This window comes from Acipenser ruthenus, chromosome 9 (genome assembly GCF_902713425.1).
Source record: "Acipenser ruthenus chromosome 9, fAciRut3.2 maternal haplotype, whole genome shotgun sequence".
Taxonomy (NCBI): Eukaryota; Metazoa; Chordata; class Actinopteri; order Acipenseriformes; family Acipenseridae; genus Acipenser; species Acipenser ruthenus.
Window position 1 is genome coordinate 22650624 of NC_081197.1, and position 26492 is coordinate 22677115.

Genomic DNA, 26492 nt, shown 5'->3' on the forward strand with positions numbered 1-26492 from the left:
ACCACTGCCATAAAGTATCCTCAATTCAGTGATATCATTTTGTGTATTGTTTTATTTAATTTGGACACTATGTAACATTCACACAGTAGCAGCTTTATAAATACAGAACAGCACACTGTATAACTGTATCAATAGTCCTATATAATGTAACCATCTTAGAATGCATATACAAATACAAATGCAATGTTGTCGAATGTGTTGCTATAATGATGCAAAACAATATGTTATTTGATAGTATTGTAATGACCCGTGCCTTCGATGATAAATCAGAAGATGGAGAGCAATGGTGCAATTAATAAGCAGTTTATTAATCAAAATAACACGGTCCCTGTCTGGACCAAGACCACGTCACAAAAACAATAGAAAGACCCTAAGTCCTTCCTTCACCCACTGACCCCCGCTTTCACTTCTAGAGCTCTCGCTCTCCCTCAGGCTCTCGCTCCATGTCGCTCCCAGGCTTCAGTCTCTCTCACATGCCCAATCTCATTGACTGTTTCACTAAGATTCTGACAGCGCGGTTCATTCAAACGCTCAGAACTCAAACCTTGCACTCTCTCTTCCCACCACCCCCCTCATTTATAACCCCCCCCCCCTCCCTCCGCTCCCGCCCACTCCACCCGGACCAACCAACCAAAACCATCCCTCGCGCTTCTTCCCATTCTAAGTAGAGTGGTGACTCCCTAAACAATAAATGCAACACATATACACAGGACTAGACAGACGAGACAAACAACGGGACAATATACAAGTCCAGCAGACACAGAACGGTGCCCGGGTCACTACACTATTATAATTAGGGCTCTCGACTTTTGACCGGAGGGTCATGGGTTCAATCGCAGGTGGGGGACACTGTTGCTGTACCCTTGAGTAAAGTACTTTACCTAGATTGCGCCAGTAAAAACCCAACTGTATAAACGGGAAATTGTATGTAAAAAACAATGTGTAAAAAATAATGTAATTGTATGTAAAAATAATGTGATATCTTGTAACAATTGTAAGTCGCCCTGGATAAGGACGTCTGCTAAGAAATAAATAATAATAATAATAATAATAATAATAATAATAATAATAATAATAATAATAATAATAATAACACTATTTAACACAATTTTTGTTCCTGGGTAGTAAGTGTTATTTCCTAATTGCTTATGCCTCAAAAGTATAGAAAATGGCTATTATTCCCCACAAACTTTGCTTTTGTGACCAGGACAGTGATATTTTGAAATTTACCTATTTCCAATGAGAAAACGGGCGAATTTGTGTCTTTTCGTTCACATAAAGTCAGAAAAAAACAACATATGAATCCAAATTAACATGTATTTATACTAAAGTAATACAAAAATGACTACAAAAGATTTAGAAGTGAGTAGTTTTTCGAGATTTACGATTATACTGTAAATCACTTTCACGAATCAGCCCCCAAATGTAGTCTCCCATCATGTTCTCGTTATACTGTCCTTGGTAGCGGCGTTCAAAGTCCAGTATATCCTGGTGGAAGCGCTCGCCCATTGTGCCGTAGTTCTTCACCAGAGTCTCAACCAGCTCCACATAGTTTTCGGCCTTGTGATTGCCCAGGAAGCCCCGAACCACTGCGACAAAGCTGTTCCAAGCCGCTTTCTCCTTACTCGTGAGCTTCTTGGGGAATTCATTGCACTCCAGGATCTTCTTTATCTGTGGTCCGACGAAGACACCGGCTTTGACCTTTGCCTCAGACAGCTTAGGGAAGAAGTCTTGAAGGTACTTGAAGGCTGCCGACTCCTTATCTAGAGCTCTGACAAATTGTTTCATAAGGCCCAATTTGATGTGCAGTGGTGGCATCAGCACCTTCCGGGGGTCCACCAGTGGCTCCCACTTGACGTTGTTCCTCCCCACAGAGAACTCGGTCCACTTGGAAGGGTCCACCATGCAGAAGTAGCAATTGCTTGAGTGGTCAGTGGGTTCCCGCCAAATTCTTGGGATAGCGAACTTCATGGCTCTCTTTTCCCCTCTGTACCATCCTACAAAAATACATTTATTTCACCCATGACTAATGTGTAAGAGATTCTCGCAACATTTTTCATATATGATATATTTTTTCAATAACATTGAAAATTGTAAAACATTTTAAAATTAAAAACTTTTACAATTTTAAAAATTTTAACAAATTTTATAACATAAAATTCCAAGCAACAATTGTCCATCTTACCTTCCAGAGTTTTTTTGCAGTGCTCGCAGGTGAAATGAGGTGCACAGGGTTTGTCTTGATCCCCGACAGGCATGCCGAAATATGCCTTGTAGGCCTCACACATCTTAGCAGATGCTTCCACGGAGTACCTTTTCGCTCTTGTCTTGATAAATTGGCCGCAGACATAGCAAAATGCGTCTGCTGGATGCTTGCAGCCTCTTGATGCCATCTCAGAAAAATGCAGATATGTATCCACTTAGGCAGCTGGAACTAAACTGAACTGGTGGGCTTAAGGCCCCTGTATTTATACTACTATTTATATTACTGGAAAGTTCTAGAAAGTTCTAGAAGTTACTCCAAGTTTACTCTGCACTGAATCTAACTGGAATGTTCTGGAAAATAGGTAAATTTCAAAATATCACTGTCCTGGTCACAAAAGCAAAGTTTGTGGGGAATAATAGCCATTTTCTATACTTTTGAGGCATAAGCAATTCGGAAATAACACTTACTACTCAGGAACAAAAATTGTGTTACATGGTGTTTTTATTCCTTTTATTGAAATGTGTTTGTCCGATCTAAAACAAATGGCCCCCAGTGTGAAACATTAAGAATATACCACCACATTTTAATTGTCATGCATTTAACCATTGTTTGTAAACTACCGGTGTGCTAAATTTCAACATAATAAATGTATAAGCCATAAACCTGATCTGAAGTAACGAATCCATATAAAGCTACACAGCCCATAGCCCGAATCAGCCACCAGAGGGAGGCAGTATTAAATCTTTGAAGGTTATAGAACATACAGAAATCTTCATCTGAGTAAATTCTATGTTCCATGTATATTCTATATTCCATTTTCTGTATTGTGAGAGAAATATGACCAAATCTGATTACCTGAAGCCATGATTTTAGTTATTATTTATTTCATTTATTTATTTCATTTTGTACTCCTGTGTGGTTTTAATCGACTCTAATACAGTGGTTGAAAAAACAGTTGTAAACACATCAGTAAATTGTATCAAATGTCTGTAGTAAAGCAAAATTAGGTAAGAAGATAGACATTTTGCAGTAACAGCAGCTGATACAGCTACTCTGAGTACATATAGTAGTAAACTGTCCAATAATATACAATCCATTCAATTTTACAGAATTTTATATCATGTATATGCGTAGTGCATATTTTGGTTATCTACAGTGGTGTAAAAAACATTTCAGAAACGTGTATGTTGTTACATTCTGTGAATACATGGGCGGGGTTTAATGACCAGTCAATGAATCGAGACCTTTTGAACAGCACACACCCTAAACGTAAAATGCAGGAAGAAAGCGGACACCTTCTGTTGCAGCTGTCAAGACGAGAACACTCCAAAATCTGAGAAATACCCTTTACAGCTCTAAAGAATTGTTCCTGTTGTCGATTTCACTTAATGGCAATCTGAATAGGCTTTCTATTTCTCTATCTAAACAGACGACTCTACTACTAGGTAAGAGCCGTGCTTCTTATCAAAATGTCATCATTGTAAAATGTACGAGCATTCACTGTTTTTTTTTGTTTTGTTTTTTTTTTAAGTTTAATTTATTTAGCATTCTGAATTGTGATATTAATATGTGGCAACATTTGCATTTAGAAAAAAATTGATTTGGTAACAGTTTATTAAGAAAGGTAACCCGACCACATGGTCACTATATGGCGGCGCTCATTCAATGTTTTAGGCTGATGCAATAAAGCCTTTCATCGTCCGTTATTAACTTCCTTACGTTCTTGTAAAGGCAATAGTAGGTTATTGTCTCATTTTTATTTAGCGGCCGCGTTTTCTCGATACATTCGGTTTCTTTATTTTTCCACATTGTATATTCGGCGTGCTACAGCATAACATTCCCTTATTTGTACATGTATGTCCCTGTGACTGAGATATGGAAGTTCCTTGTCATACAGTGTAATGGGAAGCAGTTTAAACCGATGTGTTGTGTGTGTTTACTATAAATAGAAGAGACACATGCAATTTTAGCCAGGTACGGAAGGCCATCCGGTTACTATTTAGTACACGTTTCAAATAAATTACTACGTGTAGTACTGCGATACACTACGCGTTCTATTTTGTTAACTACACGTACTATTTTTTACTATACGTACACATTTGGGCCAATCAGTTCTTTAGAAATGAAATAAGGGCCAATGAATTTAAAGAAAATAGTACGTGTACTAAATGATCCAATGAAAAGTCGCCTCACATTTTCCATGCCCTTCCAAATGTGATCAGGGTATCTGAGCCTTTCAATATTTTTAAAAGCCGTCTCAAAACATGCTTTTTTAAACTTGCCTTTGCAATTTTGTAACTTATGTTTGTACAACGTTTTTTTTTTTTTTTTTTTTTTTATATAAGTTTACTTTTCTTGTATTATGTTTTTTTTTTTCGGTCATCTTAAACTTCCAATAATCGCCGGGTCTTTTTTAAACGGGGAGTTATGAATAATAATACAGTGCTACTGTCTTTTTAGTGGATTTTATAGTTTTTTTTTTATTGTTAACAGTGGTAGATGCAATTCAGTATTTTCAGTGCAGTTCGTTCTTCTGCATGTTCATTGTCTAACGTTTTTCATTATTGTTTACTTTCGCTTTATACTTTGGGGGTGTACAATACAGTGGCATTTTGTTGTAAAATAAAACTGTTACTTGATACCCACTGACACAACCTTTTAACGATGTTGCTGGAATGTTGCAATTTAGTTATGTTAATGCTGTAAGGTTGTATGTTAGTGGCTTCTCCATGTGAGTGCATCTGAAGTATTTGAAGATGTTAGTGATGTTAGTGATGTTACATAATAAACGCTGGGTCTCAATAGTCAGCGCTATACAAAATTCAATTATTATTATTAAATAATAATAATAATAATAATAATAATAATAATAATAATAATAATACATTGTGATGACTCACTGTTTTTGATGGTAAAGCAGGAGACTGAGAGATAACAGTTATTAATAAATGTATTATACTTGATAATAAACAAGGTCCCTGTCTGGGCCAGGACCACGCCACATAAAATAGCAAATGCCAAACCTCAATGAGACGGCTGCACTCCGCAAATATTCTAGACTGAAATCTGAAAAATGTGCTTCTATAGAAAGTTCAGGCATTTTTGAGTAAAAGTTGTCAAATACTTTTTTCCAAAGGATTTTAGGGTGCTGAATCCATTTCTGATGTCTGCCAAACTGTATCTATCAAGCTTAATGGTTAAAAAGCAGAAAAACAAAATGGCCGCCAGAAAAACAGAACTTACAGTATTACTGCACAATTTTATCATTATCAAACCTAATACTCAACAATAAACACTTAATTCTGCATAATTTGAGTTTGCATGATTTAATGCATTGTCAGTGTTCAGGAATAACTATTGGTTTGTGCTTTTGAAGTACTGAAAAATTCTAAATCACTACAAAAATAGAGCAAATGTCACCATTCTTAACGAGTTTCTTGTGGTTTGTGAGAGGAAAATATTTGTAACTGTAGTCAGGAATCAGAACCCTTTCCCTGTCTCCAGTATTCAAGGGGACCCATTCTCATGGGTCAAGCCCCCAGGCAGGGAAGGGGAGGGGGCTGGAGTGTCTGTGAGTTTGCTGAGGGACAGAGGAGACAGCAGCAGATTGACAGAGCTTCAGACCCCTGTTGCAGAGAATCTAAATTCTTCCTTTTCTTATTCTTAATTCAGGTAGGACAGTGTTTAAAATGTTATATAGTATTTGATTTTAGTAAATGGAAATCTTACCCCCTTTTAATGTTTGTAGTAAGAAATAACAACTTATAGTGTAAACACATAGAGTGGAAAGGTTATTGTTCTTTGTATTGTGTACATAGTGGTGTTAGTTAATGCACCTGAGCTTTATAGGAAGATATTGTTAGAAATATAAGTTTTGTTCAGTTATTTTTATGGTTTTATACTGTATATATTAAGCATGCGGTTGGCACATGTTAGAGGCAGGCTGTAATGTATAAGTGCTGGGAAAGTGGACATGCACAGCCTGTACAGATATAATGTAACCGTTTTGGGCAGTTACCATAGAGATTGGTGTAACAACTGTACTAGAGAGGGAGTGTCTGTGAGTTTGCAGAGAGACAGCAAAGGAGATAGCAGCAGACTCACAGAGCTCCCAGACCCCTGTTGCAGATAATCTGAATTCTCCCTTTGTTAATATTAACTCAGCTCAAGAATACATTCTGATGATTTGTCTGAGAAATGGAGTGCCTCATTCATACAGTATTGCATCACAACACACATATTCCACCCACTACCACTGATTTGCAAATAATAAGGGTTACATATCCATTCAAATAGTCTTATGCTAGCATTTTGTTTTCTTATCCAGATTGATGACACCACAGTCAAATCATGGATGCTGTATGTAGGGTCAAAAGAGAAATACCCACAGAATTTGAAAATTGCCTTATATGCCAAGAAACCAGGAAAGAAAAACTGTTAAATGGCAGTGAACAAGGGTTTTTGAAGTGGTAACAGGTGTATAGCAGGTGCAGTGCGGATACAGTGATTCCAAGAACGCACAGACAACAAAGTACGGGTGAAAATGATTGTTTTAATGGTTTATAATCCAATGGTCTGATGACCCGCCAGTAAATAATAAAGAGCTGGCAATACACAACAATGTGTATTGCACAGTAATGAAACAAAGGGTTGCAGTCCCGCAAATAATAGACACGGTACAAAACACACACAATTGGACACACACGATCACTGTTCCAAAGTGAGTGCTCTCAGTGCTTGTGGTGCAGTACAATATACTACATGCTATTAGTGAAACAAGTGCTGATAACAAAGTTAATTCGTGACAGTAGTGCAGTGATGATCCGGTTTCGTGCTGACCCTTGGCGACAGCTCCGGATCTGTGTTTAGCCGTCTAGTGATTACAAACACAGACAATTACTAAACAGACAAAGAAACAAACAAAACACTCACAAACTCCTTTCGTTATTTATTTTGGGCAATCTCCCGGTCCTTCCAGTTTCCACGTAACAAAAACCCAAGCGAAGGAAAAGATTTACAATTCTCCAGCCCCTTTTATGCGATTATGCATGACCCCTTGGTAAACGATTACAGCTGACTCTATTGCCTGCAGCTGCTACCTCATTTACCTTCCAGGTCAATACATTCTCGCACTGGATTCTCGTCTTTTTCCAGGCTGATTGACTTCCCGACCCAGGGAATGAACTGTCAGGACAACCTGTCCAAAGCCTTTCCCTTTCGCTACTTTGTATTCTCAGAGGTCGAGAGGGAGATTTACAACCAGAACTCATTATATTTCCGTCACAGTCCTGTATTAACTTGAGTGGTGCTTTTTCTGTGTTCAGCATTTCTGTTTGTTACTGTAACAGGTCGAGCAGCCCTGTACATTGATTTGTTTATTTTAGTTTAGAACGGAGTCCCCTCCGCCCCTGTGCAGTGTATTTTGTATTTGTTTTGTATTTTGATTTTATTATTGTATGCATGACGGCGAGCGCCGTGTGTTTTGTTATTGTTTTGTTTAGTGACGGCGTAGCCGTTTGTTTATTTGATACTGTTCGGTAGCGTGGATGGGTAGTTTAGTAAACTCGTGCAGAAGGTGGCCATCTCCCAAATTAATTAGGTGATTTAATTTGTTGCTAATCGGGAGATGGTCACCTGTTATAAAAGCCTGCAGCTCTCGGCACTCGGTGTGGGAGTTCAGAGGAGGAACGAGAGCGGAGAGAAAACGAAACAAAACGAAACTTAATAATAGACATAGGAACAGTAAAGGCAATCTGCCCAGCCTGACCTGTGTTTTATTTATATTTTGTGTTCAGGATTTGTTTTGTTAAAATATTTTATTTATTTTTGTTTTGCAAATAAAAACGGCAGCCAGCCGATTCTTTCTTTTACCTGCAGTACTCCCTGGTGTCAGTTTATTTTCCCTTCCTGCTTCTGCCTGACGTCAGACCACTCAGCCATCCTGTCACACGTGGTGTCCAGCGTGGGATCACCAGCGCCTCCTGGACTCACGAAGGAGTGGGGTACTGCAGTTTTTTTGTTTTTTTCGTTTTTTATTATTGTGTATGGAGAAAGGAGGGTGAGGAAGGAAGATGGGAGGAAGAAGAGGAAGGATGGGAGAATGGAGGAAGAGCTGCCAGAAGCAGCAACAGGAGAGAGGTGTGAGGAGATGGTGGTCACGGGACCCCACCCAGCTGGGACCCCCATACTGGGACACCGAACAGGAGTAGTGGAGAGCTGAAGGGGCCCCCCTGTGTGTTATCTGCAGGGAGTTTGGGCATGGCCAGGAGGACTGCCCTTATGAAGACCCCTGCTTCTGGAAGGCCTACTCAATGGGGAGGGTGTCCTGTGCGTCTGGGTGGTTTTAGCTGCTGGAGCAGCAGACCCCATCACCTCCACAGGCCAAAGGAGACAAGGGGAAGGAGTCGGTGCGTCCACAGCCCAAGAGGGAGGAGACTGAGCATCCACAGCCCAAGAGGGAGGAGTCGGTGCGTCCACAGCCCAAAAGGGAGGAGGCCGAGCGTCCACAGCCCAAGAGGGAGGAGCCGGTGCGTCCACAGCCCAAGAGGGGGGAGGCCGAACGTCCACAGCCCAAGAGGGAGGAGCCGGTGTGTCCACAGCCCAAAAGGGGGGAGGCCGAACGTCTACAGCCCACGTCTCCGCCAGCAGAGGGAGAGTTCCTGCTGGTTCCACCTCCGCCGCCCTGGGAGGACTGTGTGTCGCTCCCACCTCCACCAGCAGAGGGAGTGTTCCTGCTGGTTCCACCTCCCTCACCGTGGGAGGACTGTGTGTCGCTCCCACCTCCGCCAGTAGAGGGTGAGTTCCTGCTGGTTCCAGCTCCACCGCCCTGGGAGGACTGTGTGTCGCTCCCACCTCCGCCAGCAGAGGGAGTGTTCCTGCTGGTTCCACCTCCCTCACCGTGGGAGGACTGTGTGTCGCTCCCACCTCCGCCAGCAGAGGGTGAGTTCCTGCTGGTGCCACCTCCACCTCCATGGGAGGACGACGTGTTGCTCCCACCACCACCAGCAGAGGGAGCATGCCTGCTGGTTCCGCCTCCATCGCCGCCACCAGCAGAGGGAGCATGCCTGCTGGTTTCACGGCTGCAGCCAGAAGGGGAGGAGCCCCTGCCGCCTTCGCCGCCAGAAGGGGAGGAGCCCTTGCCGCCTTCACCGCCAGAAGGGGAGGTGCCCCTGCCGCCTTCGCCAGGAGCAGAGGAGCAGGAGCTGCCTCTGCCTCCACCATCACCACCTGAGGGAGAGGAGCAGGAGCTGTCTCTGCCTCCACCATCACCACCTGAGGGAGAGGAGCAGGAGCTGCTTCCACCGACACCTGAGGGAGAGGAGCAGGAGCTGCCTCTCCCTTCACGCCAGGACGGACTGGGACAGGAGGCTGGCAGTCCGCAGCTGCCCTTGCACAGGCTGCTAAAACGAGCAAGGGGGAAAACCGCCGGGTCGCAGCGGCTGAGAAGAGGGCCAACCCTAGCACCACCGCTGGTCCTGGCTCCCCTCCTGCAGTTGCCTCCCGAGGGTCCGCTGCCGCCGTCGCCTCCTGAGGGACCGCTGCCGCCCTGTCGTGCATCGCCCGGGGATGCCAGTTCGCCATCGCCCGGGTATGCCAGCCTCGCACCACTCAAGGATGCCAGCCTCGCACCGCCCAGGGATGCCAGCCTCGCACCGCCCAGGGATGCCAGCCTCGCACCGCCCAGGGATGCCACGCCTGGATCGCCCGGGGCTGCCTGTTGCTCCGCAGCGCCCGGGGCTGCCTGTTGCTCCGCATCGCCTGGGGCTGCCTGTTGCTCTGCATCGCCTGGGGCTGCCTGTTGCTCTGCATCGCCTGGGGCTGCCTGTTGCTCTGCATCGCCTGGGGCTGCCTGTGGCTCCGCATCGCCTGGGGCTGCCTTTTGCTCCGCACAGGGTACGAGGGAGAAGTGGAGCTCCCGCTGCCGCCTCCATGGCCAGGGGCTCCTCTCCCGAGTTCGCCTCCCGAGTGTCCGCTGCTGCTGCCGTCGCCTCCCGAGTGTCCACTGCTGCTGCCGTCGCCTCCCGAGTGTCTGCTGCTGCTGCCGTCGCCTCCCGAGTGTCCGCTGCTGCTGCCGTCACCTCCCGAGGGTCCGCTGCTGCTGCCGTCGCCTCCCGAGGGTCTGCTGCTGCCGTTGCCTCCCAAGGGTCCGCTGCTGCTGCCGTCGCCTGGAGTCGCCGAGGATCCTGCTTCGCCCACGAAGGGGAGCTGCCGGCCACGAAGAGGGGGGGGGGGAGGTCAGGAGACCAGCTCCCCCCGCAGCAGTTTCGCTGCTTGAAATTGGGTGGCCGGAGCCCCACGGAGGGGAACTGCCGGCCATGAAGAAGGGGGAGGAGGTCAGGAGACCAGCTCCCCCAGCCGCACTTTCGCGGCAGGATAGTGTGTGGCGGAAGCCCCGGAAGAGGGAGCTGCCAGCCATGAAGATGTGGGGGGTGGAGGACATTCCACCATGGCCACCCCCAGAAACAACTTGCTTCCCCCTCTTCCGGGACTTTGAGACTGAGGGGGGAGGTGGCCGTTGGGGCCAAGTGTGCGTTGCACAAGGGGGGGGATATGCTAAATTAATTGCTGTGTGACTCTCGTGTAATTTTCGTGTCACTAATACTTTTGATTCGAGTTCCCAGTTTTGCTTATGTAATGGCAGGTGACTGTTAAAAAAATGCTTCTTGTGTCATGCTTGTCCATACATCGGTAGTGATGGACATTGAATTACACTCTTGACTTAAATCCTGTCATTTTCCTTTGCACGTTCGTGATCCAGAGTAATGAATTTAGAGATTTTTATAGCTCATAACAAAATTCAAAATTTTTAAACGCAGCTCCCTCCACTATACTAACAGGTCTGATATCTTATGTGACAACATCCACTGTCAGGCCTGTTTCTTTTACTCTGATGCTTTTTGGATCAACTTTCATTCCAAAGTAAGCTGTCACTGAAGGTGTTGCTTCCTTTTGTTTTTTACTTGTGTTCCCACTGTCATATTTTGTCGGGTGCTGTCTTAGCAAATGATCCCGCAGGTTGGTGGTATTGCCACTGAAGCTCATTAAAACTCCATAAACAGTGCATTTTACCTTTCCATTTAGTTCTTTTGTAAAAAAAAACCCAAACTTCCAAACATCTGACGGCATTATTTAAAATTACATTAAATTGACAATTTAATTAGCAAAATGTGATTCTGAAATGCAGCCTACCTCTAGTCTCTAGTCCTTTATTTATTTATTTTTTTGTCACGCTTATTAGTTTGAAAATGTTCGTGCTGCGTAGTGGGCGGGGATGTTTTTATTATTATTATTATTATTATTATTATTATTATTATTATTATTTAAAGGAACCAAAGGAAAGCCAAGGAATAAGAGTGTAGATTTAAATTTTGCCGTTCCTAATAAAAAACGTTCCTATTAATGAACTGATAGATGCGTTTTTTTGGTTTTTTTTCAACCATCAATGGTTATTTTATCCATCTATGGTTATTCCAACGATTTGATGCATTGTCCCAGCCCTAGATTTCTGGAGATGGTCCACTTAGCTTTGAGACCGAGATCTGACATCCTGGCGAAGCCTGTGTACAAAGGATTTGTTATCAATGAAAATGAAATGATATCCTGTGTTCCTGACAGCCTGTTTATGTTCCTCCGACTGTTTGGTGGCCAGAGCCTTTTGAGAGCAGATCCAGAAGAAACAGTAGATGGAGAGGTGCAAGAGAGTGAATCAAACACTCAAGCAAGGGTTCTTAGCATAGCACAGGACTTAGTGTACAATATTAGTGGTGGCTAGCACTGGACTCCTAAGCATCTAGGTCTGTAAGCACTCTGCATCAGGCTACTCAATCAAAAAAACTTGTTCAGTTATTTCACAATGCTGGGCACATCATCAGTTACCAAAATCTATTGCAAGTTGACACATCTTAGGCAGAGAGCACTCTAGAAGCAATGGATCTTACAACAGGAGCAGTAATACCACCCAACTTTGTGCACAATAGATTTGTACACTTTACATGTGACAACATTGACATCAATGATACCAGCTTTGATGGGAAAAACAGTTTTCCCACCACACAGATGGCAGGTTGGCAAAGAGGTCCAGTAGCAGACATGGGGCTACAGAACCCACAACCTTCAACAAAAACTACCCTCCAGGTCCCTGATGTTATGGAGCAACTTTTGCCAGCTGCAGTAACAGTAGGAAAGTTAGAGCCCACATCAATTACAGGCACTAAGAAGGAGTGGTATAATGAATAAATAGATGACAATGAAACAGCAGTACTAGCATTTGCAAAATATATTACATTCTTTATTAAGTGACAGAATGATGCATAAGAAAGGGTGGACACACTTCAACCAACAAACAACAGAGTGAATCTTGAGCTGACAAGTATTGGTTACATGCCTATAGTCCAAGCACCAGCCCATGAACTTGACACACTAAATACAGTGGTCCAGATATTCAAACATGTGGCAACAACACTTGGTCAGCATCATGTCGTGCTTACAGATGATGAGGCATTATACTTAGGGCTTCTGTTTTTCGGGTTTTATTAATTGTATTTTTCGGTGCTTATTTTTTATGTAAATCGTTTATTTTTCTGGGATTTCATTTTTGATGTACTGTATGAAATTAGTGTTTTCGGTTACTTTTCAAAATGCTTGAGTTTTTTTTTTTTTGTCAAAATATGTACAGTAACTCGACAGTACTTGCACACTTAAGTTGTACCTTCTTTCCTTTGCTGTCTTCCACACACGAAATCCCTATGGTCACGGGCACATTCTTTTGGGGTTTTTGTGTGTAGGCATTTTTGTACATTTTGCCACAATTCTGTTTTAAATCCTCTGTAATTTAACTGTAATACAGCTTTAAATCCCACTAACAAGCCTGAAATTGTTAGATGGTTATTTATTTTTATTTTGTTTAATTAGCAGTGGGAGAAAACCGCTTCAGCAAATACAGTAGAATCTGCCAGCACGGTCTGACGCTGAATCACTATAGATACTAATGAGAGCATAACAAATACAAAAGAAAAAGGAGGGAAACGCAGATCTTTTCAAGAAAGATGGGAGACTTTGTATAAATGGCTTATATATTTTTAAATACTGCAATAACAGTTCAGATTGTGAAGTATCCACACTGTATATTGACAGAACAGGTGATTTATTTGCACTGTGCAGAACCTTGTTTTCCCATTGGTGCTTGAGCCCCGGAGAGCTCACGGAATCACCGCCTGTGCACCTATTATCAGTGATTAAAGCCTGGTTTTCAAATGAACTGATTATCACTCACCAGTACTGTATTGGTATAAGAAAAAAGTGTGTTTTTAAAAAGATAATTTAAGCTTCCAATCACTAAAAATATGCTGACGATAATGTAAACAACACCAATCTACAGACAGCGAGTCCCAAGCTTAAAACGTGTTAGGGGCTTACTGTTTATTGATAAGAACTTTATTATGAATTTATTATGAATATATTGTGTTATTATATTTTAAGCAACATACTACGATAGTGTTCATATGGTAATTGTTTGTTTATTAGTTTTAAAAAATGTTTAGTAAAACATGGCCTATTGTTTGACCTCGTTCGTACAACCGCCCCCCTTTGCTAATGACATCTTCAGTCAGGGTCGTAACCCGGTATAAATCTCCACGTTTTTGTAAAATGACTTTACACTTACTTCAAAAGATGCAACGTGTTTCAGTAAATTCAAACGATAAACTTTGCATCCCGCACAGAGGGAGAACACAAACGTAAAACATCATTAAGCAGTGTTCGCGCTAGGCCGCGCCATTGTGCCAATGTCCCCCTGAAATAAAAAAATTCCCGCTGAATTTCTCTTAACGTGCCCTTGTGTCCCCCTCCCCAGACGCAATACCAATAAACATTATTGTAAATCACACACTTAAGGATTAGACACACAAATATCTTTACAGTGAAAATAACTTGCATGAAGAAATGTATTATTATTATTTATTTCTTAGCAGACACCCTTATCCAGGGCGACTTACAATTGTTACAAGATATCACATTATACATTATTTTACATTATACAGATATCACATTATTTTTACATACAATTACCCATTTATACAGTTGGGTTTTTACTGGAGCAATCTAGGTAAAGTACCTTGCTCAAGGGTACAACAGCAGTGTCCTCCACTGGGGATTGAACCCACAACCCTCCGGTCAAGAGTCCAGAGCCCTAACCACTACTCCACACTGCTATTTATTTCCCTTTTTGCATTGCTTCGGTGTTTGTCGCGTAATGACTGAGACTGAGTTCACTCTTGTGTCCAGAAACTGAAATAATGTACCTGTCTTTAAACTCCAGCATCACTTTACATGGAATTTGAAAAAGCCTTGGCTGTTTGGAAACGTACAGCTTAAAACTTTTTACAGGACCATTTTTCGAAATCTGTCTGTGAGTACATTTGTATAGGTATTGGAACTGTCTTCAGACCACCTTTGTGATTTGATGTTTGAGTGATATTTACTGCCAGTGCCATCGGTAAGTACAATAAAGTTATTTTCACATAGATTAGCGGTGTTTTAGTCATTTCCTCGTCTACAAAAGAAAAATTATACTCGACCCATACTTTAAGAACAAGTTAGTAGATGGTTTTTCACTCAGTTCTAGGCATATACAGTTTCTTCAGATCTGTTCTTGAAGTCGGCTTTTTATGATTTACATAATTTGAGCCGCAACAAGCTGCATGTTTAGCTTGTAGATTTAGGTGTTTGTTTGCCTGATGGAATTCAGAATCTTTAGCGGTATCAGGATTTTTATTCCAGGGGTGTTGCTGAAGGTAACGGTTAATCCAGTGCTCGAGTCCCCCCCAGAAAGTGCCGGAACACACTATCATTTCAACAACAGTTAAAGTTAACGTATTAATGAGCGTTCAGATGTTTACAAAACAGCAATACACGTACATATATTGCACTCTAAAGGTTTGTTTTAAAAAATGAGTGTTTTTCTGATAGCCCCTGTTGGAAAACATGGAACAAGTATTGAATAGCAGTTTGCTACGCATGAGGAATGACGGCTGTATTCATGTTATTTTTCTGAAAAGTGATTTAACATTGGATAGAAAAAACTGTTAGTTCCAAAAATGCAAGCACTGCTGTGATAGATGAAAGCTGCAATATGGTAGAGAAGTTAAGATTCATTTGTGTCAAAGCAAATGGCTGGCCAGCAGCACACGGCTGTACAAACAAGTCCTTTGATCTCCAGCCCTGACATGAAAGAAGTTTGCCCTTCGGGAGTCCACTGGGTTATAAAACTAGTTAACAGGTTTTTGCTTAGAAAATACAGCTGGTTTATGACGGGGTCATAAAGCTAGTTTTCAAGGGGGACCGAAGAGCCAAAAAGAGATAATGAAACTGGGATCAAAGGGTCTTAGGCAAATCGGAGAGATAGGAACAAGGAAGATGACAAAAACCAGATGTATGGACCTTTGTGACACCAGGGTCTGAAGAAAGCACTGAGTTCAGAGATCTTCACACTAGATCACACACACACACACACACACACATACACACACTCACACAAAATGGAATATATGGCAACAGGATAATGAGTTGTACCTTTTCTATTGGTTAAGTGTCAGAGAAAGAGGAGGAGAGAGACACCTATGCAGAAGGGTATTTAATGTCATGCAACAATTGTAAGAACGAGTATTCTGTGTCCTGTACCTGGGACCAGACTCCCTGCATATTTCAATAAACCTAACAACTGACTGAAGAAAAGGACTCTGTGCAGTTTCTTGAATCTACTTACTCACCATCCTTTTTTTTAAGTTACATCAGCCCCAAACCTGAGTGTTACACTGTATATAACATCACTCGGCAAAGCTCATCTGACAGTCGTACTGGTGTTATCTACAAGTACATTAAATGTAAAACTGATTCAAACAAGTGAAGCACTGTGTGTGTTTTATTTGTGTGCACATACATATAAGTTCATTGCTTTCAAATTTTTTAAATGTTAAAAAAGGAAAAACTATAAACTGAATGCATACCGAAAACAAGATTCAACACTATTCTCAAAACAGCAGGCTGTATTCCAGAGTGCTGTTGGTCCTACAGTTTTACACTTACATTTGTGTGGCTGTTTCCCCCAAAACAAAGAAACATAGTTCATGACTTTTGAAATGAAATCAGCTATAATACAGTATCACGTCTTTCTTAACAGCTTGTCTGTACAAGTTTAAATTCCAAATGAAATTAACTAGGGTTCCACCTGTAATTTTGTAACTTATGTTTCTTATCAATAAATTCACATTTACTGTTTTAACTGTCTTATCTCTTCACACAAAGTAAAACGTTTTTACTTCATTAAAAAAAGCTACCAACAATTACTAGAAAACCCCAGACCCTCAAGCAGATAAGAACTTCAACTTGAAGCATATGTGGAAGCACATACTAAGATAGAAACAAAAATGATATTCCTCTTTCCACAGCATATAATGAGTAAAAGTTGGTGGTCACAAACCCAAAATGAATGTTACTTTTCTAAACTTTAATATAGTGTTTCAAACATATATTAAGTAAATAAAAGGTCTTCATGAATTTGTATAACAAACATGCACATACTGTACACTGCTAAAGTGTACATACTGTAACAGTTACACCCCTGCTGTTTTTATGTATTTATTGTTAATAAATACAGTATTGTAGTACACTTGTGGAAATACCTGTCAAAGTTGTTTTTAGGCTTCTTGTTAATTACAGAAAAGTAGGACAGTAACCCACTACGCTTTTTATCAAACATTACTATCAGTGGTGTAGTGAGAAATAAAAGTGTGGAGTTGAACAGATAGATTGAACAAATAAACATAAACAGATTGATTGCGATGGTCTTTTCCAATGAGCACGCAGAGAGGCTGACATATTGACCCCCTCACTGAAGAAAATGTCCCCAAAAAATTGAGAGGGGGCCACATTGACCCTCAATCTGCAAGTCCTGAAGCAAACACTGATTAAGTTGGCATTGCAGAGGAGATGAAGAGAGGCTTCAGTTCCGAGTGACTGTATTATAAGCATTATTTGTGAATGCTTATTCACCACTGCTACACCCGTTAGAAAATTGACTTCCCTGCATTTTTTAACGCAAGACTGAATGTGGGAGTATATGTGTACATTTGTTTTAAGTACTTGCCCAAAGGACTACTGAGACACAGACATCAACTAGTCCTCAACAAATTTAATTCGCCTGGGGCAAGCGGGCAAGCTTGAGTTTCTAACCCTGACTACACAGATTCCAAAATTAGGTTTTATTGGAAATCGTAAAACGGCCAGGCAATTATTTTGCACTGTGGCCTATGTAAACTTAAGAGCAATGCAAATTACTCAACATGCACAAATAATGAGATGCAATTATGATAATGAGGGTCACAGTGAGCGCCACCTGTGCATCAGAGAGCAGTAGGCGCTGTATGAGATTTGTGGAGCACGAAAATCAAACCAAACAAAATATGTCAGAGGAAGGGCAGCAAAGTCCTCTTGGCACACGGAAAATAAACTCTTTTTTTTTGTCGTGGTGCATACGACACATTTGCTTGTCGCATCGTGTCCGGTGTGTAGAAAAAAAAAAAGTGTAAATACAGTAAAGCATTAGGATACACTGCCTGGCCACTTTTTTTATGTGCATTTATACCCTGTTGGATTTGGTGGGGTTGAGGCCTTTTATTGATCATTTCACCTTACATAACCCCCATACTGACTGAATATCTTGGCATTGTTAAATAGAGCAAAGTATTTATATTATATTAATTTATTATTAATAGGCAAATATTTCAATCACAAGGCCATCTTACATGGGAATATGTACCGCAAAATATTGTAGTGACCCGTGCCCTTGATGATAAAGCAGAAGACGGAGAGCGTTACCAGGTGCAATTAATAAGCAGTTTATTAATCAAAATAACACGGTCCCTGTCTGGACCAAGACCACGTCACAAAAACAATAGAAAGACCCTAAGTCCTTCCTTCACCCACTGACCCCCGCTTTCACTTCTAGAGCTCTCACTTTCCCTGGCTCGTGTACGTCCTATAGGGGCCGATCTGAGGGAATAACAGAGCGTTATTTATAGGTTCAGCCACTCAGTGAGAGAGAAATCTAACACACCCTCTTTCCACCTCTCCGTGTCATTGCCATGACTGACAGGCAGATCTTACGAGGCTGCTGCCCTCTTCCTGCAGCACCACGCATACGCCAGACAGTCAGCACAGATCTCCCCTGTTACACACGCATATGTATATTACAGGACAGCCGAGTTTATTGACAATTAATTTGATTTGTCAACATAAAAATATACTAGGGAATGCACTTATTGTGACATCTACCTCATTTATATTAAATTATTTATTTCTGTTTTAAAATTGAACATTTGCATGCAAAAAATATATATTTATATAAATAAAAAGGTCTGGTATGTGTGGGATTTGAAACTATAACCTACAGTTTGCAAGCATGTTGTTTTAACTGTCAGTGGTACACGATTAGTTGAGAAAACAAGCAGTATTTTGAAAGATGAAGTCAGCCAGCTGAGATTCTTGGGACTGTTATGTTGGAGATTTTGGAGATTTTTTCGAGTCATCTTCATCATCATCATTCTGAGATTCTGATCTTGACTTCTGAAAAATGTTCCTGTCAAAAAAAAGTTTCCTGTCAGTGTAACACTCATTGTGGTCCCTATTGGCGCAAGGAAGTACGTTTTCCTCGATACTGGTTGATGAGAGTAACGCTATTTGTGGTCCCCACTGGACAAAAAGGAACATTCATTTCTGAGAATTAGCTAATGCTGAAGGATAGCCTATATATTTGGTAAAAGTAAAACATAAATAAATAAATACATTCATAAATATTGAAATAAATTATGTAACCGGTTGGTATTAGTTACGTAATATGTGTAGGATAGCCAGAAGGTGTAGAACAGGGTGAACAGATGGACGCCACACAGGAAATACAAAACTACAGTGACTTTTATTGTGCTGCTGCTCTTTCTGCATTATCCACAACACAACCATAAAATGTCCCTGTAGTCTTGAGGGAGTAAATCATACAAGTAATATAGTTCGGGATTGTCTCAGGTCCGTCGCTCACCGTCCACTTAAACCTCCTGGCGTGGAACTGCAAGGTGAGTAGGTTCAGCTTTCTAGTGGGCACTCCCAACCCTTATAAACCACAGTTACTTTATTCCTGCTTTGCGTAGACTTCCTCCAGTCCCCTCTAGAGGCAGTGTACAGACAGGCCACCCCTCCTCCAGCGAGTACGTTGGTTCAGCTCTGCTGCTCCTGGGTTACAGAGGTCCTGTACTGCAGGGTGGACACGACTGCCCCTCCTGGTACTTGGTGGAAGTCCTTTATATGCTGCAGGTCTTAAAGTTAAAAAGTATACCGTCCAGAGACCAATCCTCACAACTAATAAAACAGTACTTCAAATAAAGCACACAGTGTTTTTTTTTCTTCCACTGTACACCGTGTGCGCCAATCTCTGCTCCTCTCAGCCTTTGTTCCCCGTAGCTCAGAGGTATAACAGTCACTGACTTATATGCATTGTAAATCCACTCCGTTGAGTAAAAAGAATTAAACACGCTGTTACTTCACGTCTCACAAGAACAGACGCGCACTTTCTGCGTGCACAAGCAGTGTGGTATTTTCCAGCAGCGTCCTCAGTGTTGTTAGTGCACCGCAGGAAACTTAACAATCAGTCAGTCCCACAAAGAATGCCAGTTCCCTGTACCACATTAACACAGGCCGTCTGTCTGGTAACAGCAACTCAATAACAATGCAAAACCTGGGTTTACATACCCTTCCTTTAAGCCTCTGTACTTTGTCCAACTTAAAAGACGTTTCAATTGCTGGTTGTTTTTATAAATCCGAAGTGCCTCTTCAGGTTAATAAAAGAAGGCTTACAGCTTTCCTTCTTCATAAACTGAACTGTGCTTCGTTGTTCAATTTAAATCTTCCACCGTACGCCGTCTCCAACTACTTCAACAAATTTAATATTGTAGATTTTCGCCGTCTCTACAATCAACACGGAACTCTCCACCGTTCCTACGACCCCCCCCCCCCATTAGCTTCGCCAGTCAATTTAAACCTGCGTTAATTACCCAGTATGCATTGACTGGTCACGCTAATGATTATGGGTTCTGTAGTTCACTCTATCCCTTACTTCTCACAACGGGATTTAAAAACAACCAGCAACACATTCATCTTAATACATCCCATTTATACAGCGTTTTCGTTTTGGTACAACCGTTCTTTTTACTTCATTTATTTTATTGTACCCTCTGTATACCTCATTCCTTCTACAATTAATACATAAATCAATACATAGACATTCTTTATCTTGCTATTATTTTATTTATTTTTCACTATCAGATATAAACACTGCCATTTAATACTGTATGAAACGAAAATAAATACTCAACAGTTCTTGTTCAGTTGTATATTAGTGAAGAAGATCTTTATACATAAAGGCCGTCATGCTTTCATATATTTTTACTTTCAAAAAAAAAATATTGGAACGACCCAGACAATTGCTTTGTTGCAGGACTTGTTGTCTGTTCAGTTTGTCAGGAATTCTGTGTAGTTTCAAATAAAACAAACATTTTGAGAATTCAACACCATCTCCCTGAGTACTACTTCCTAAACATGAATACATTACAATATACTAAATGAATGGATCAAGCTTATTATGATAGTTTGCAAAATCGGATGAAAGCTTACAGTACAATCAGGATAATACATAAGCATTATTTACAACGTTTAACGTTACTTGTTAAACTTTCCGAAACCCAGGAAAGGAATATTGAAACACCTTGCAGACTGCTGTGTTAAATCACAGGCTGCCCTACACGCTAGTAACAGTGTTATGGCAGGATTTTGACGTGGTTTAGACAATGTTAAATATTAAAACATTGATGTGATATTTTGATGTCTTACAGAAAGGGCCAAGCTGCAAAAAAGTTATCTGTATAAAAAAAATCATCAGCCGTCTAACTGTGAAATGACCATGCACTGAATATCCTTAGTAACCCCCATTGACATAAGAAACCAATTGATTGATTGTGGTCACGTATTTTTAATTAACCAGTATCATGTTTGTGTTTAGTACTTTGGCATCATAAAACAATCATTGGTTAGACACGTTGTAAAGCTAAAAGTCTTTATCAATGTCTTCAGTGGTGAAATAAGTTTTAGTTTGTGTTCTTATACCATAGGGTGTTATAGGGTGATATCTCCACCCCTAGAGGAAAGGATGTTTCCTGGCAGCTAACGACATCGCTGTTACAGTAGCAATATGATTGACTTATGAGGTGTGTAATTTATATTACTAAGCTTAATCAGCAACCGAGTTCATCACAGGAAGCAACAAGAATAATCACTTGGAGCAAACTTGGAATCAACCTAAAAATAATGCTGATGACAGCATCTCTGCAACGCTATCTGCACAGTTTACTCACCTGGGCCTTTTACTGATATGGATTTGTGCACAGCTTTTATTGATGTGGATTTGTGCACAGCTTTTATTGATGTGGATTTGTGCACTGCTTTTACTGATGTGGATTTGCGCACTGCTTTTACTGATGTGGATTTGCGCACTGCTTTTACTGATGTGGATTTGCGCACAGCTTTTACTGATGTGGATTTGCGCACAGCTTTTATTGATGTGGATTTGTGCACAGCTTTTACTGATGTGGATTTGCACACAGCTTTTATTGATGTGGATTTGTGCACAGCTTTTACTGATGTGGATTTGCACACAGCTTTTATTGATGGATTTGTGCACAGCTTTTATTGATGGATTTGCGCACAGCTTTTATTGATGGATTTGCGCACAGCTTTTATTGATGTAGATTTGTGCACAGCTTTTATTGATGGATTTGTGCACAGCTTTTACTGATGTGGATTTGCGCACAGCTTTTACTGATGTGGATTTGCACACAGCTTTTATTGATGTGGATTTGCACACAGCTTTTATTGATGGATTTGTGCACAGCTTTTATTGATGGAATTGCGCACCGCTTTTACTGATGTGGATTTGCGCACAGCTTTTGATGTGGATTTGCGCACAGCTTTTATTAATGTGGATTTGTGCACAGCTTTTACTGATGGATTTGCGCACCGCTTTTACTGATGTGGATTTGCGCACAGCTTTTATTGATGTGGATTTGCGCACAGCTTTTACTGCTGTGGATTTGCGCACAGCTTTTATTGATGTGGATTTGTGCACAGCTTTTACTGCTGTGGATTTGCGCACAGCTTTTACTGATGGATTTGTGCACCGCTTTTACTGATGTGGATTTGCGCACAGCTTTTACTGATGTGGATTTGCGCACAGCTTTTACTGATGTGGATTTGCGCACTGCTTTTACTGATGGATTTGCGCACAGCTTTTACTGATGTGGATTTGTGCACAGTTTTTATTGATGTGGATTTGTGCACAGCTTTTACTGATGTGGATTTGCGCACTGCTTTTACTGATGTGGATTTGCGCACTGCTTTTACTGATGTGGATTTGCGCACAGCTTTTACTGATGTGGATTTGTGCACAGCTTTTATTGATGTGGATTTGTGCACAGTTTTAACTGCTGTGGATTTGCGCACCGCTTTTACTGATGTGGATTTGTGCATAGCTTTTATTGATGTGGATTTGTGCACAGCTTTTATTGATGGATTTGCGCACAGCTTTTATTGATGTGGATTTGCGCACAGCTTTTACTGATGTGGATTTGCGCACAGCTTTTACTGATGTGGATTTGTGCACAGCTTTTATTGATGTGGATTTGTGCACAGTTTTAACTGCTGTGGATTTGCACACCGCTTTTACTGATGTGGATTTGCGCACAGCTTTTATTAATGGATTTGTGCACAGCTTTTACTGATGTGGATTTGCGCACAGCTTTTATTGATGGATTTGTGCACAGCTTTTACTGATGTGGATTTGCGCACAGCTTTTACTGATGTGGATTTGTGCACAGCTTTTATTGATGGATTTGTGCACAGCTTTTATTGATGTGGATTTGTGCACAGTTTTAACTGCTGTGGATTTGCGCACCGCTTTTACTGATGTGGATTTGCGCACAGCTTTTATTGATGGATTTGTGCACAGCTTTTACTGATGTGGATTTGCGCACAGCTTTTATTGATGGATTTGTGCACAGCTTTTACTGATGTGGATTTGCGCACAGCTTTTATTGATGTGGATTTGTGCACAGCTTTTACTGATGTGGATTTGCGCACAGCTTTTATTGATGTGGATTTGTGCACAGCTTTTACTGATATGGGTTTGCACAGAGCTTTTGCTGATAAGCTTATACATCCATTTTGGTTGTTTTATTTTGGTGCTACAGTTTTTTTTTTTTTTACATTAGCACTGTATACATCGGAAGCTTTATGATGTCACCTGTGTTGTTTATTGGCCAAAGTATTCCTGCTGAGATGTGATTGGTTCAAACGTGACACTCCCCCTCCCTGCCCACTTCTTAATTTAGCCTGGGGTTACTGGCAGGTTCCTTCTGGATACTTCAGTAGAGAATACATTCCAGCTGTAAAACTCTTGGCATTGTATGTTTTGTAGTCAGTCACCTTGATCAGAGAGATTAGTTGCAGTATTTATACTTGTTTTTCCATAGGCTTGGATCCGGAACTCATGTGGGGTTTGCCGAAGTGGTGCTAGTAAATCAGGTTTTCTTTCTATTGGGAAAGTTCACAGACCTGTTGAGAAAGGTAATTAAAATCTGTTGTTACCCAGAATCTTCTCCTTGTGCACTGGAAAAATTACCCCCAGAAATGCCCAGAACACCAAAACCTCTCCACATCTAAAAGCGCACTACATTGCGCCAACTCATTCATTAGTTTTAGATGACGATAAAAAGAATATCACACCTTTAAACTGAATGACACTGTTTGCATCAGCAGTGGAGAAAGACACAAGAAAGACTTTTACTAATTATGACTTGAATGATAGACCCTTTACTCAGATATTAAACTGAATTAACTACAAAGCAAAGGATGTCCAACAGTAGTTAGTCAACTGTTTTTTTCTTGTACTGTTTCAGGCATAAACAGTACATAAAAGTCCATTGGTAGTAGCATCTAATTTGATTATTTTTTAATCCCTGCCATTATCTCGTCTTCACAATAAACAAAGTGACAAAATACACTGTAACAGGTTTAATTATGCTTTTTATTTGCTGAACCTGCAATGTACCTGCATCTGTATCCCGATTCTCAATCAATCAATCAATCAATCTTTATTTTATATAGCGCCTTTCATAGTGGACCGCCATCACAAAGAGCGTTACAAGATTCAGTAACAACAATAAAATCCATAATACCTTAAATACAGAGAAATGCATAATACATGATATACAGTAAAAACCATGCATAATACATTAAATATTGTGAAAAATGCATAATACATGATAGTAGCATAATACATGAAATAGTAGCAACAACACAGCAGCTAATAGCAGACATCAGGCTTGAGAGCATGGAAAGCAAGAGAGAACTCGCTTCCCAAATCTGAAACACTAGATTTAGATAGTAGAGATCCTCGTTTGGCAGACTACATAATTCTTGCTGCCAAAAACTGCCAAAAGCTCTTGATCAGCTGTGCTGAACTTCTTTTTTTTTATACCGTGTGTGTGTGTGTGTGTGTGTGTGTGTATATATATATATATATATATATATATATATATATATATATATATTGTAACAGCAGCAGGGAGGGGGTTAAAGCCTCCCTGAAGAGAAAAAAAATGCACCTTTTGTATTGTTTAATTGTTTTATTGTTTAGTTTAACTGTTTTATTGTTTAATTATCCCCTGCACCTGGGTGGTAATTGGGAAGTGGGACCAGGGGCAGGGTATTTAAGACGTGCAGCCAGTCTGCACGGGACGGCTGCTGAGTAGAAGGAGGCAGATGAAGTGCTCTGCTTCTGAGCAGTCATGGGAGTAAGTACTGTGTTAAGACAGCGTGGTTTGTGTGTGTGGGGCAGGTAAACGGCTTAGCCGTCCTGCGTATTAGTAAGGGAAAAATCCTGTTTAGTTAGCACTCCAAGAGGAGTTTGGTGTTTATTTTGCTGCTGTTTGTTTTTGTGTTTATTAAAATTTAGCGCAACCACGCTTAAAAAACTCCACTTCTATGTATTGGGTCATAATTTTAAAGGGGCATGAACCTGTGTGTGGCGCAATAGTTTACAATATATATATATATATATATATATGTATATGTATATGTTACGGCGAAAGACTGAAAATCGGCCAGTCATTGGCCGTTGCTTTTGGGCTCTTGACAAAAGTGCCCAGTCACTGACGTCGCTGACCGACTTCGGACTTTGGCGGTAACATGTATATCCCACAAATATATCACATTACTCTTTCGTATAAATTCTGGCAATGTGATAAAACACAACACTTTAGGATTGTCAAATTATTAAAATTCAGTATTATAAAAATGTACCCTTATCCACCTGACCCCCTTGAGTAGCACTTTGAACAGCAAATAATGACCGGTGGACTGAAAGGCGGGCGCAACCTTCAAGGAACACACATTCTTTATTATTATTGGCTCCTCAATTTGAGTAGCTTTTGAAACAGCTAATGGTAGCAGGGAAATTTAAATCAATCAAGACACTGCCTTGGTAGTAATTCAGCTAATAGAGATTGCGATTGTTGCCGTTTTTCAGTTTCTTTAACTGGCAACAATTGAGGTGGGCCACTGGGCTACTGGTGGTGCAAATTTGGAGGCCCAAAGAAATATTTGGTGTCTATGGGCCACCGGACTGTCGTTAATTTCGAACCCTGATCCAGATAGTGCCTCTCGGGTATTCTAGTGCAGTTTAATTTCAAACCCTGATCCAGATCAGTGCCTCTCGGGTATTCTATTGCAGTTTAATTTCAAACCCTGGTCCAGATCAGTGCCTCTCGTGTATTCTAGTGCAGTTTAATTTCAAACCCTGATCCAGATCAGTGCCTCTCGGATATTCTAGTGCAGTTTAATTTCAAACCCTGATCCAGATAGTGCCTCTTGGGTATTCTAATGCTGTTAATTTAGAACCTTGATCCAGATCAGTGCCTCTCGTGTATTCTAGTGCAGTTTAATTTCAAACCCTGATCCAGATCAGTGCCTCTCGTGTATTCTAGTGCAGTTTAATTTCAAACCCTGATCCAGATCAGTGCCTCTCGGATATTCTAGTGCAGTTTAATTTCAAACCCTGATCCAGATCAGTGCCTCTCGGATATTCTAGTGCTGTTAATTTCGAACCCTGATCCAGATCCGTGCCTCTCGG

General features: G+C 41.0%; 1 protein-coding gene across 5 annotated transcripts in view; it reads left to right on the forward strand.

Annotated features, from left to right (window-relative positions):
• The first annotated feature begins 3433 nt into the window (after positions 1-3433).
• Positions 3434-26492, forward strand: part of LOC117405868 (high affinity cationic amino acid transporter 1-like) — a 72641-nt gene continuing 49582 nt past the window's right edge. The window contains exon 1 of one of the 5 annotated variants that reach the window (XM_059029722.1): positions 3434-3651. The gene's annotated coding sequence lies outside the window, so the exon portion shown is untranslated. Of the gene's footprint in view, positions 3652-23842; positions 23927-26492 lie in introns of those variants that run through there. The other 4 variants (XM_059029719.1, XM_034009318.3, XM_034009322.3 and 1 more) reach the window with 4 other exon arrangements.